Source organism: Coregonus lavaretus, assembly GCF_964263955.1.
Source record: "Coregonus lavaretus genome assembly, contig: HAP1_SCAFFOLD_7589, whole genome shotgun sequence".
In the NCBI taxonomy this organism is placed as follows: Eukaryota; Metazoa; Chordata; class Actinopteri; order Salmoniformes; family Salmonidae; genus Coregonus; species Coregonus lavaretus.
In genome coordinates this window covers 9,708-19,518 of record NW_028165754.1, presented here as the reverse complement: position 1 = coordinate 19,518, position 9,811 = coordinate 9,708, and the positions used below count along the sequence as shown (strand labels likewise).

Genomic DNA, 9,811 nt, shown 5'->3' with positions numbered 1-9,811 from the left:
TATTTTGCCCTTTGATGTGGTCTAGAACAGTGGTTCTCAACCTTTTTTGTTTACTGTACCCCCAATCACATATTGCTCTGCCCATGAGTCTTCCCAATTACCCCCTGTTGGATAGGCCATTTACATCCATGGGTACTAGTTCCCCAGGAAGAGACTTACTGTCTTACATAAAGCCTTTCAATATTCCCCTTGTCTCCTGAGCCTACACCTTGGAACTAATTTCTTGCCATAGTGTGACATCAAAACCTACACGCAAAATGATCTGGAAAAAATGCTCAAGAATAGAGTTCTAATGAAAAACTTTAATTCCAGTTAAATAGTTTACTTTAGAGCTTGAAAGATGTCTCAGGGGTTGCAGGTGTGATCTCTGTGAATGTAACTGTCTTCTTACATCTGCAGAGGGGGAAATACAATGATAGATAGATACATGTAAGGAATGAATGCTTTAACAAACTGACCAGCATTTAGGTAAAAGGAATGAAGGAATATTGACTCAGTTATATAAAATAATGTATAGTACACGTATAGTATACTTAAGCAATAAGGCCCGGGGGGGTGTGGTATATGGCCAATATACCACGGCTAAGGGCTGTTCTTCTAGGACACTGGAGAATAAACCCTCCTTTTCACAGCTATCCATGTCCCTTAATGTTGATGATGTGGTTGTTACTGACAAAGAGCACATGGCTGAGCTCTTTAATCACCACTTCATTAAGTCAGGATTCCTATTTGACTCAGCCATGCCTCCTTGCCCGTCCAAAATGTCCTCATCTCCCACCCCTTCTAATGCGACTAGCCCCGATGCTCCTCCCTCTTTTCCCCCTGCCCCACTACAAAGTTTCTCCCTGCAGGCGGTCACAGAGTCCGAGGTGCTACAGAGTCTGAGGTGCTAAAGGAGATCCTTAAACTTGACACCAAAAAACCATCTGGGTCAGATGGTTTAGACCCTTTCTTCTTTAAGGTTGCAGCCCCTATCATCGCCAAGCCTGTCTCTGACCTTTCTAACCTGTCTCTCCTCTCTCGGGAGGTTCCCATTGCTTGGAAGGCAGCCACGGTGCGTCCTTTATTTAAAGGGGGAGATCAAGCTGATCCTAACTGTTATAGGCCAATTTCTATTTTGCCCTGTTTATCAAAAGTGTTGGAAAAACTTGTCAATATTCAGCTGACTGGCTTTCTTGATGTCTATAGTATTCTCTCTGGTATGCAATCTGGTTTCCGCTCAGGTTATGGATGTGTCACTGCAACCTTAAAGGTCCTAAATGATGTCACCATTGCCCTTGATTATAAGCAATGTTGTGCTGCTATTTTTATTGACTTGGCCAAAGCTTTTGATACGGTAGACCATTTCATCCTTGTTGGCCGGCTAAGGAGTATTGGTGTCTCTGAGGGGTCTTTGGCCTGGTTTGCTAACTACCTCTCTCAATGAGTGCAGTGTATAAAGTCAGAACATCTGCTATCTCAGCCACTGCCTGTCACCAAGGGAGTACCCCAAGGCTCGATCCTAGGGCCCACGCTCTTCTCAATTTACATCAACAATATAGCTCAGGCAGTAGGAAGCGCTCTCATCCATTTATATGCAGATGATACAGTCTTATACTCAGCTGGCCCCTCCCTGGATTTTGTGCTAAACGCTCTACAACAAAGCTTTCTTAGTGTCCAACAAGCTTTCTCTGCCCTTAACCTTGTTCTGAACACCTCCAAAACAAAGGTCATGTGGTTTGGTAAGAAGAATGCCCCTCTCCCCACTGGTGTGATTACTACCTCTGAGGGTTTAGAACTTGAGGTAGTCACCTCATACAAGAACTTGGGAGTATGGCTAGACGGTACACTGTCCTTCTCTCAGCACATATCAAAGCTGCAGGCTAAGGTTAAATCTAGACATGGTTTCCTCTATTGTAATCGCTCCTCCTTCACCCCAGCTGCCAAACTAACCCTGATTCAGATGACCATCCTACCCATGCTAGATTACGGAGACGTAATTTATAGATCGGCAGGTAAGGGTGCTCTCGAGCGGCTAGATGTTCTTTACTATTCGGCCATCAGATTTGCCACCAATGCTCCTTATAGGACACATCACTGCACTCTATACTCCTCTGTAAACAGCTTGCCTACGGAGCTGTGAGGGGAACGGCACCTCCTTACCTTCAGACTCTGATCAGACCCTACACCCAAACGAGGGCACTACGTTCATCCACCTCTGGCCTGCTAGCCCCCCTACCTCTACGGAAGCACAGTTCCCGCTCAGCCCAGTCAAAGCTATTCGCTGCTCTGGCATCCCAATGGTGGAACAAGCTCCCCCACGACGCCAGGACAGCGGAGTCACTGACCACCTTCCGGAGACACTTGAAACCCTACCTCTTTAAGGAATACCTGGAATAGTATAACAGTAATCCTTCTACACCCCCCCTCCCCCAGTGGTGGTTGTCCCACTGGCTATCCTAAGTTGAATGCACCAATTTTTAAGTCGCTATGGATAAGAGCATCTGCTAAATGACTTACATGTAAATGTAAATGTCATCTCTGTATACCCGTCGCAAGACCCACTGGTTGATGCGTATTTACAAAACCCTCTTAGGCCTCACTCCCCCCTAACTGAGATACCTCCTCCACATACAACACCCGTTCTGCCAGTCACATTCTGTTAAAGGTCCCCAAAGCACACACATCCCTGGGTCGCTCCTCTTTCCAGTTTGCTGCAGCTAGAGACTGGAACGAGCTGCAAAAAAACACTCAAACTGGACAGTGTTGTCTCTACCTTCTTGCCCTTTGTGCTGTTCTCTGTGCCCAATAATGTTTGTACCATGTATTGTGCTGTTACCATGTTGTGCTGCTGCCATGTTGTGTTGCTACCATGTTGTTTTCATGTTGGGTTGCTACCTTGCTGTGTTGTCGTGTGTTGCTGCCACGCTATGTTGTTGTCTTAGGTCTCTCTTTATGTAGTGTTGTGCTGTCTCTCTTGTTGTGATATGTATTTGGTCCTATATTTATATATATATACAGTTGAAGTCGGAAGTTTACATACACTTAGGTTGGAGTCATTAAAATTCGTTTTTCAACCACTCCACAAATGTCTTGTTAACAAACTATAGTTTGGGCAAGTCGGTTAGGACATCTACTTTGTGCATGACACAAGTAATTTTTCCAACAATTGTTTACAGACAGATTATTTCACTTATAATTCACTGTATCACAATTCCAGTGGGTCAGAAGTTTACATACACTACGTTGACTATGCCTTTAAACAGCTTGGAAAATTCCAGAAAATTATGTCATGACTTTAGAAGCTACTGATAGGCTAATTGACATCATTTGAGTCAATTGGAGGTGTACCTGTGGATGTATTTCAAGGCCTACCTTCAAACTCAGTGCCTCTTTGCTTGACATCATGGGAAAATCAAAAGAAATCAGCCAAGACCTCAGAAAAAACATTGTAGACCTCCACAAGTCTGGTTCATCCTTGGGAGCAATTTCCAAACGCCTGAAGGTACCACGTTCATCTGTACAAACAATAGTACGCAAGTATAAACACCATGGGACCACGCAGCCGTCATACCGCTCAGGAAGGAGACGCGTTCTGTCTCCTAGAGATGAACGTACTTTGGTGCGAAAAGTGCAAATCAATCAGCAAAGGACCTTGTTGCAAAAAATAAGATCACTTCCTCCCAGCTGCCCACTGCACTGAGGCTAGGAAACACTATCACCACCGATAAATCTACAATAATCGAGAATTTCAACAAGCATTTTGCTACGGCTGGCCATGCTTTCCACCTGGCTACCACTACCCCGGCCACCAGCTCTGCACCCTCCGCTGCAACTTGCCCATGCCCCCCCCGCTTCTCCTTCACACAAATCCAGACAGCTGATGTTCTAAAAGAGCTGCAAAATCTGGACCCCTACAAATCATCTGGGCTAGACAATCTGGACCCTTTCTTTCTAAAACTAGCCGCCGAAATTGTCGCAACCCCTATTACTAGCCTGTTCAACCTCTCTTTCGTAACGTCTGAGATCCCCAGAGATTGGAAAGCTGCCGCGGTCATCCCCCTCTTCAAAGGGGGTGACACTCTAGATCCAAACTGTTACAGACCCATATCCATCCTGCCCTGCCTTTCAAAAGTTTTTGAAAGCCAAGTCAACAAACAGATCACCGACCATTTCGAATCCCACCGTACCTTCTCCGCTATGCAATCCGGTTTCCGAGCTGGTCATGGGTGCACTTCAGCCACGCTCAAGGTCCTAAACGATATTATAACCGCGATCGATAATAGACAGTACTGTGCAGCCGTTTTCATTGACCTGGCCAAGGCTTTCGACTCTGTCAACCACCGCATTCTTATTGGCAGACTAAATAGCCTTGGTTTCTCAAATGACTGCCTCGCCTGGTTCACCAACTACTTCTCAGATAGAGTTCAATGTGTCAAATCGGAGGGCCTGTTGTCTGGACCTATGGCAGTCTCTATGGGGGTGCCACAGGGTTCAATTCTTGGGCCGACTCTTTTCTCTGTGTATATCAATGACGTCGCTCTTGCTGCTGGTGACTCTCAGATCCACCTCTACGCAGACGACACCATTTTGTATACATCTGGCCCTTCATTGGACACTGTGTTAACAAACCTCCAAACGAGCTTCAATTCCATACAACACTCCTTCAGTAGCCTCCAACTGCTCTTAAACACTAGTAAAACTAAATGCATGCTCTTCAACCGAACCCTGCTTGCACCCGCCCACCCGACTAGAATCACTACTCTCGACGGGTCTGACCTAGAGTATGTGGACAACTACAAATATCTAGGTGTCTGGTTAGACTGTAAACTCTCCTTCCAGACTCACATTAAGAATCTCCAATCCAAAGTTAAATCTAGAATCGGTTTCCTATTTCGCAACAAAGCCTCCTTCACTCATGCTGCCAAACATGCCCTCGTAAAACTGACTATCCTACCGATCCTTGACTTCGGCGATGTCATTTACAAAATAGCCTCCAACACTCTACTCAGCAAATTGGATGTAGTCTATCACAGTGCCATCCGTTTTGTCTCCAAAGCCCCATATAATACCCACCACTGTGACCTGTACGCTCTTGTTGGCTGGTCCTCACTACATATTCGTCGCCAAACCCACTGGCTCCAGGCCATCTATAAATCACTGCTAGGCAAATCCCTGCCTTATCTTAGCTCATTGGTCACCATAGCAACACCCACCCGTAGTCTGCGCTCCAGTGGGTATATCTCACTGGTCATCCCCAAAGCCAACACCTCCTTTGGCCGCCATTCCTTCCAGTTCTCTGCTGCCAATGACTGGAACAAATTGCAAAAATCTCTGAAGCTGGAGACACTTATCTCCCTCACTAACTTTAAGCATCAGTTGTCAGAGCACCTTACCGATCACTGCACCTGTACACAGCCCATCTGAAATTAGCCCGCCCAACTACCTCATCCCTATATTGTTATTTATTTTGCTCATTTTTACCCCAGTATCTCTATTTGCACATCATCTCTTGCACATCTATCATTCCAGTGTTAATACTAATTGTAATTATTTTGCACTATAGCCTATTTTATTGCCTTACCTCCATAACTTGCTAAATTTGCACACACTGTATATTATATGTATTTCTGTTGTATTTTTGACTTTGTTTTGTTTTACCCCATATGTAACTCTGTGCTTTGCTTTATCTTGGCCAGGTCGCAGTTGTAAATGAGAACTTGTTCTCAACTGGTTTACCTGGTTAAATAAAGGTGAAATAAAAAATAAAAAAATTGTGAAGATGCTGGAGGAAACAGGTACAAAAGTATCTATATCCACAGTAAAACAAGACCTACAGTGGGGAAAAAAAGTATATAGTCAGCCACCAATTGTACAAGTTCTCCCACTTAAAAAGATGAGAGAGGCCTGTAATTTTCATCATAGGTACACGTCAACTATGACAGACAAATTGAGAAAAGAAAATCCAGAAAATCACATTGTAGGATTTTTATGAATTTATTTGCAAATTATGGTGGAAAATAAGTATTTGGTCACCTACAAACAAGCAAGATTTCTGGCTCTCACAGACCTGTAACTTGTTCTTTAAGAGGCTCCTCTGTCCTCCACTCGTTACCTGTATTAATGGCACCTGTTTGAACTTGTTTTCAGTATAAAAGACACCTGTCCACAACCTCAAACAGTCACACTCCAAACTCCACTATGGCCAAGACCAAAGAGCTGTCAAAGGACACCAGAAACAAAATTGTAGACCTGCACCAGGCTGGGAAGACTGAATCTGCAATAGGTAAGCAGCTTGGTTTGAAGAAATCAACTGTGGGAGCAATTATTAGGAAATGGAAGACATACAAGACCACTGATAATCTTCCTCGATCTGGGGCTCCACGCAAGATCTCACCCCGTGGGGTCAAAATGATCACAAGAATGGTGAGCAAAAATCCCAGAACCACACGGGGGGACCTAGTGAATGACCTGCAGAGAGCTGGGACCAAAGTAACAAAGCCTACCATCAGTAACACACTACGCCGCCAGGGACTCAAATCCTGCAGTGCCAGATGTGTCCCCCTGCTTAAGCCAGTACATGTCCAGGCCCGTCTGAAGTTTGCTAGAGTGCATTTGGATGATCCAGAAGAGGATTGGGAGAATGTCATATGGTCAGATGAAACCAAAATATAACTTTTTGGTAAAAACTCAACTCGTCGTGTTTGGAGGACAAAGAATGCTGAGTTGCATCCAAAGAACACCATACCTACTGTGAAGCATGGGGGTGGAAACATCATGCTTTGGGGCTGTTTTTCTGCAAAGGGACCAGGACGACTGATCCGTGTAAAGGAAAGAATGAATGGGGCCATGTATCATGAGATTTTGAGTGAAAACCTCCTTCCATCAGCAAGGGCATTGAAGATGAAACGTGGCTGGGTCTTTCAGCATGACAATGATCCCAAACACACCGCCCGGGCAACGAAGGAGTGGCTTCGTAAGAAGCATTTCAAGGTCCTGGAGTGGCCTAGCCAGTCTCCAGATCTCAACCCCATAGAAAATCTTTGGAGGGAGTTGAAAGCCTGTGTTGCCCAGCGACAGCCCCAAAACATCACTGCTCTAGAGGAGATCTGCATGGAGGAATGGGCCAAAATACCAGCAACAGTGTGTGAAAACCTTGTGAAGACTTACAGAAAACGTTTGACCTGTGTCATTGCCAACAAAGGGTATATATCAAAGTATTGAGAAACTTTTGTTATTGACCAAATACTTATTTTCCACCATAATTTGCAAATAAATTCATTAAAAATCCTACAATGTGATTTTCTGGATTTTTTTTCCTCATTTTGTCTGTCATAGTTGACGTGTACCTATGATGAAAATTACAGGCCTCTCTCATCTTTTTAAGTGGGAAAACTTGCACAATTGGTGGCTGACTAAATACTTTTTTCCCCACTGTATATCGACATAATCTGAAAGGCCACTCAGCAAGGAAGAAGCTACTGCTCCAAAACCGCCATAAAAAAGCCAGACTACGGTTTGCAACTGCACATGGGGACAAAGATTGTACTTTTTGGAGAAATGTCCTCTGGTCTGGTGAAACTAAAATAGAACTGTTCGGCCAAAATGACCATAGTTATGTTTGGAGGAAAAAGGGGGTGCTTGCAAGCCGAAGAACATCATCCCAACCGTGAAGCACAGAGGTGGCAGCATCATGCTGTGGGGGTGCTTTGCTGCAGGAGGGACTGGTGCACTTCACAAAATAGATGGCATCATGAGGAAGGAAAACTATGTGGATATATTGAAGCAACATCTCAAGACATCAGTCAGGAAGTTAAAGCTTGGACGCAAATGGGTCTTCCAAATGGACAATGACCCCAAACATACTTCCAAAGTTGTGGCAAAATGGCTTAAGGACAACAAAGTCAAGGTATTGGAGTGGCCATCACAAAGCCCTGACCTCAATCCTGTAGAAAATGTGTGGGCAGAACTGAAAAGGCGTGTGCGAGCAAGGAGGCCTACAAACCTGACTCAGTTACACCAGCTCTGTCAGGAGGAATGGGCCAAAATTCACCCAACTTATTGTGGGAAGCTTGTGGAAGGCTACCCGAAACATTTGACCCAAGTTAAACAATTTAAAGCAATGCTACCAAATACTAATTGGGTGTATGTAAACTTCTGACCCACTGGGAATGTGATGAAAGAAATTAAAGCTGAAATAAATAATTCTCTCTACTATTATTCTGACATTTCACATTCTTAAAATAAAGTGGTGATCCTAACTGACCGAAGACAGGGAATTTTTACTAGGATTAAATGTCAGGAATTGTGAAAAACTGAGTTTAAATGTATTTGGCTAAGGTGTATGTAAACTTCTGACTTCAACTGTATCTTTATATGAAATAATGTCTTTATATGAATTTAACAAGTGGAGAAAAAAGAAAAACATGACACAAAGTCCAACATGCATCTAGCGAGGTAATTCAATCAGCAGACAGATTTGATTACAGGGATTCTGTATTTGGCTAAGGTCTATGTACATTTCCGACTTCAACTGTATATACAGTGGGGAAAAAAAGTATTTAGTCAGCCACCAATTGTGCAAGTTCTCCCACTTAAAAATATGTTATTGACCAAATACTTATTTTCCACCATAATTTGCAAATAAATTCATTAAAAATCCTACAATGTGATTTTCTGGATTTTTTTTCCTCATTTTGTCTGTCATAGTTGACGTGTACCTATGATGAAAATTACAGGCCTCTCTCATCTTTTTAAGTGGGAGAACATGCACAATTGGTGGCTGACTAAATACTTTCCCCCCCCACTATATATATTTTTTTTATCCCAGCCCCCGTCCCCGCAGGAGGCCTTTTGCCTTTTGGTAGGCCGTCATTGTAAATAAGAATTTGTTCTTAACTGACTTGCCTAGTTAAAATAAAATAAAAAATAAATAAGACATAGCCCTATATTGGCCATATATCACAAACCCCTGAGGTGCCTTATTGCTATTATAAACAGATTACCAACGTAATTAGAGCAGTACAAATAAATGTTTTGTCATACCCATGGTATACGGTCTGATATATCACAGCTTTCAGCCAATCAGCATTCAGGGCTCGAACCACCCAGTTTATAAATGTATATAGTATATGGGTCAGCTATAAAAAATGACCAACAATTCCATATTTAAAATAGCTCACCAGCTAGTAACCCCTACTTGCAAGGGAAGACATATGTTGTCCCTGACTGGTCACCTGAATAAAACCATAAGACAGGCAAGTCTCAGTAAATGAACACAAGTTAACTAAATGTTACTAAAAAGAAGAGGGAAAAATACATCTTGGGGAAGGTTAGATATAAACTTACCTGGCTGGTAGTAGTCGTAGATCTTGACCACCGCAGGCTTTAGATTCTGTACTGGGAGCTCCTGTATGATGTCCTGGGTGTGGTTGAAAGGTTGGAATAGTGATGGTAACTATTATAGGAATTTTTCCATTACATATATTATAAAATAATTTAACAATAAGCAGAATCATTATGGGTTTAAAAGAGGATTAGTGACTACACCTGTCTATGATGTATTAAACATATTTTGAAACATATGATGTATGAAACATATTATGAAACATATTTTGTAATCCAGATGCATGACTGGACAACCACATTGTGACTGCAGTAATCAGTGTACTATATAATTATCATCAGGTGTGTACAGTGAGGGAAAAAAGTATTTGATCCCCTGCTGATTTTGTACGTTTGCCCACTGACAAAGACATGACCAGTCTATAATTTTAATGGTTGGTTTATTTGAACAGTGAGAGACAGAATAACAACAAAAAAATCCAGAAAA

The 9,811-nt window shown here is 42.9% G+C and overlaps 1 long non-coding RNA gene across 1 annotated transcript; it reads right to left on the bottom strand.

The window, feature by feature from the left end:
- Nucleotides 1-308: 308 nt before the first annotated feature.
- Nucleotides 309-9,468, bottom strand: LOC311115510. Its single transcript, XR_014611276.1, has 3 exons — nt 9,328-9,468; nt 9,162-9,215; nt 309-393 (listed from the first exon to the last, which is right to left on the bottom strand). It is a non-coding gene; the product is annotated as an uncharacterized lncRNA (long non-coding RNA).
- Nucleotides 9,469-9,811: the final 343 nt, after the last annotated feature.